A 4,337-nucleotide genomic window follows, 5' to 3' on the forward strand; every position below is an offset into this window, starting at 1 on the left:
CCACTGTATTGCCTCCCCAGTTTATTGCTCCCTCAGTGTATTGCTCCCCCAATGTATTGCCTTCCAGTTTATTGCTCCCCACTAGAGATGGGCGGACACCTAGATGTTCGGGTCCGGTGGGTTCAGCCGAACAGTTACAAAAAGTTGGGGTTCGGATACCAGAACAGTACCCGGACCCGAACCTGGACCCCATTCACTTGAATGGGGGGCCCCGAACATCCAGTATTTGCTGCACTGTAATATGCAAGACAGAGCGGTAAACAACGCTTCTGATCTGCGGTGAAATCTTCCCTGCCGGTCAGAGAGCCACGGGTGCCACACTGTCAAAAGACGACCTGAGCACACAGATGTGATTGGAGGTATACAGTTTACCTCCGGTCACTGGTGTCAGTGAATGGGAATACAGCTCCTATCATCCGTCACCTGATGCCGCTAATAAAAGCGAGAGCAGGAGCGGCTGATGGGTGTATTCATTAGCCGGCTCCTGTGCTGTAAATAATTTAAAAAAAAACCCGGCATTGGTTCCCCTGTATTTTTGTTAACCAACCAGGCAAAACTCACAGCTGGGGGCTGCAACCCTCAGCTGTCAGTGTCAGCAAGGCTGGTTATCAAGAATAGAGGGGTCCCCATGCCATATTTGTAAATTTTAATAATTTAAAAAAAATGGCATGGGGACCCCCATTTTTGATAACCAACTTTGCTAAAGCAGACAGCTGGGAGCTGGTATTCTCAGGCAGGTAAGGGGCTATGGATATTGGCCCCAACAGCCTAAAAACAGCACCTCGCAGCTGCCCAGAAAAGGCACAACTATTAGATGCGCCAATTCTGCCGCTTTGCCTGGCTCTTCCCACTTGCCCTGTAGTGGTGGTAGGTGGGGTTAATATTTGTAGGGTTGATGTCACCTTTGTACCTTTGTATTGTCAGGTGACATCAAACCCATGGCTAAGTAATGACGAGGCGTCTATAAGACACCTATCCATTACTAATCCTATAGTTATATGGTAAATAAAGACACAGCAAGAATAAAGTCATTTTTTTGTAAGACAGACTCCTTTAATAATCTTAATTAAACCATACTTACGACCTCACCTAATTCCACCGAAGCCCTCAATCTCCTGTAATAAAACTAAAATAAAAAACAACAATATCCCATACCTGTCTGTCGTTCTGTCCCACACCATAATCCATGTCTGGGGTATAAACAGCTTTCAACCTGGATGGTGCCAAGATGCGACCGCCCAGGCTGACAACCACTGGTGACTGAACTGCTCCGAGCACAGCCGCAGTGACCAGTGGTGAAGTCATTGAGGTTATGCCTGGTCACTGAGGCTTTGTTCCCAGCAGGGCTGAACTGCCGTGGCCTTGGTGAGATCCCCGCTAGCAACAAGAGAAAAACTCTACTGATGGTGTTTCTGGTGATGTATTAATGTACGGATTGTGGGTCTGGTGCAATATTCATGTATTACTGATACTTTTGGCTCTGTATTCATGTACTAATGGTGGTACTACTATTCTATTCATGTCCTAATGGTGGTTCTGGTGCTGTATTCATGCACTGATGGTGATTCTGCTGCTGTGTTCATGCTCTGATTTTGGTTCTGTTGCTGTATTTATCTACTGATGGTGATTCTGGTTATGTATTTATGCACTGATTGTAGTTCTAAGGCTGGTGTCACACTTGCATGTGCAGCGCAATACCCGGCACTGCCACCGGCAGTTCGGACTGCAGCATTCAGCTGCATAGAAATACATGCAGCAGGAGCGCCCCCAGACACAGGGCTGCGGGTTACTCGGTACCGGTCCTCTGTCTCGGTGCTGGGGTTGTCACGGTGGCGGGACCCGGTCCGTGACCCTGCCAAGGGGCATTCAATAAAAGGGGTGATGAGTGTTTGTCAAGGGTTCATGACGCCACCTGTGGTCTTCGATCAAGGTGACCGACGCTGCTTGGGGGTCCGCTGGGGTGATGGAATGGCAGCTAGATGGTATATCTTCCCACAGGTGAAGTATATCCCCAGGGCTTCCCAATAGTGTAGGTGGCGATGATGTGTGGCGCAGTTAATAACGAGGACACAAGGTTGCAGTCTCTTTACCTTTTACTGAAGACTTCAGGATCCGCAATCCAGAGCACTGCTAACAGGGCTGGCTGAGTCCGGCCGGTCCGAAGGCACATCCAGAGTTCCCTTTGCAGGTGGAAATCAGTGCCTACCAACTAGCGCCTGTGTGTTGTAGTTCTTCCCTGCTGAGCATTCGGGATAGTCCTCACAACGTTCGTATTTGTTCTTTCTCTTTGTCCCCCAAGTTATTATCTGGATAGGACGCACCCGTTTGATGGGAAAGCTCGGAGCTATTCTGGGACCCTAGAGACGCCCCTCTCCAACTTTGCCCCCTATGTCTGCTTAGGTGATGTAAGGTAGACAGCCAACCTAAAATCAACTGTCCTGCCGCTGTTTGAAGTAATGCTTGGAGTCTGTTACTTCGTCGGCGTTCCGGCCACGCGCCTCAGTAGGATGTTGCCGATCACGGGGCACGACTCCTACTGGATATCTCCTTGCGCTGCGATTTCGTTTCTCACTTCTCCACAATATCCTTCGCTTCGTGTCCTTCCTTAGGATGCCGCCGCAAGGTAGTGCAGGTGTGGCTCCGTACGTTCTGTCCTTTCTGCTAGGTACCTGCCAGGAACCCACCCCTGACAGGTCCTCCCTGGAGCTCTCCCAGGCTGCGTTCTGTCTAACTTCCTATCCAACCCCCAGTTTTACCAAAGTGTGAGGAGTGGCCTAATACATAGTGCCTTTTGCTCCCCCTGGTGGCCGGAGTGTGAAGTGTAATGTGTGACCGTGATACCTGGTCAGGTGAACTCCTTTAGTGCAATCAGACATAACATCACTCCCCTTAGCGGCAGAGCGACATTACTGCAACGACCAGGACTCTGGGGCGCTGCACAGCCACACACTCTAGTCCTGAATGCCGGCGGCACTGCCGGGTATTGATGAAAGAGACTTGCGTAAGTTTCTTGTATTGGCACAAATGTGACACTGGCCTTATGCTACATTTATGTGCTGCTGATGGTTCTTGTGCTGTATTCATGTACTTATGATGGTTCTGGTCCTGTTCTCATTCAATGATTATAGCTCTGGTGCTTTATTCATGTACTGATGTTGGTTCTAATGATGTATTTATGTACTGATGATTGCTCCGTTGTAATATTCATGTACTGCTGATGTTTTTGGCTCGGTATTCATATACTAGTGGTGTACTGGTGTTCTAGTCATACGCCCCCTGACGAAGGAGCATCCGCTCCGAAACGCGCGTCGGGTGGACGTGCGGGACCGGACCCAGGCTATCCTTTAAGTGCCCCTCTGTGACAGGTAAAGTTCAGCTGCACTTGCAGCGGCTAGCCCGGTTTATCCCTGGGCAGTTGTATCAGGGGTCGGACGGCTCTTTGTGGCCATGGGGGAGGGACACACATATGGGTAAGCTCGTTTTACACGCACTTCCACTGCGGTTTTACAGGAATAGCGCTGGTATATTATGGTTGGTACTGCTCTAATGCCTGATGATGGTATTCCACTGAGAGATACTCTAGGTTAAATTTATTTTGGCATTTTAGAGCAGAGGTAGCGTGTCAATGTACTACGCACAAGTTACATTCCTACCAGCTTTTCTTGTGTACCCATCTATCAGTATATATGTGTGCCTTTTTATGGTAGCCTGTGTGGGTTTTTTCCGGTCTGCACGTCCTTTTGTATGGCGGCGGCTTGTTGGGTCTATCGCCACCAGTGAGTCACCGTGTACTATCATTGTCCATAGTTTTTATGATTGTTATATTTTGTATTGTGTTAATAAAGATAATTTATATTGGTTATTTACCCAGTATTGGTCGTTTTTTTGTGGTTTTCACAATCCCCCCCTATGGTGTTCTAGTCATGTAGTGATGGTGGTTCTGGTGTTGTATTCATGTACTAATGGTGGTTCTGATGCTGTAATCATGTACTGTACCAATCACTGAAAAAAATGCTGTTCAGTATGTTACTCATAGAGCCGAGCTTTTGCTTAGGTGCTTGCACAGAGCGGAATAGAGTCTTCATTGAAAGAATCTGTACACTGCTCTCACGGAATGGTATATGTGCCAACCTGACTCACCACTAAAAGTGAGCGCTATGGCTGCGTTCTCACAATTGTCCACAGTGCATTTCTTTTGCCACTGTAAAAAGGCAACGTTTTTGCTGCAAGTTTTAAAAACTGCAGATAGTTTTTGTTGCAGTTGCTGCAAAAAAAACTTCACTGCAGCAGTAATGCAGCCTCAGGGTATTTTCACATGTGACTTTTTGCTGTGTTTT

The sequence above is a fragment of the Ranitomeya imitator genome, chromosome 5 (assembly GCF_032444005.1).
Source record: "Ranitomeya imitator isolate aRanImi1 chromosome 5, aRanImi1.pri, whole genome shotgun sequence".
Classification (NCBI taxonomy): Eukaryota; Metazoa; Chordata; class Amphibia; order Anura; family Dendrobatidae; genus Ranitomeya; species Ranitomeya imitator.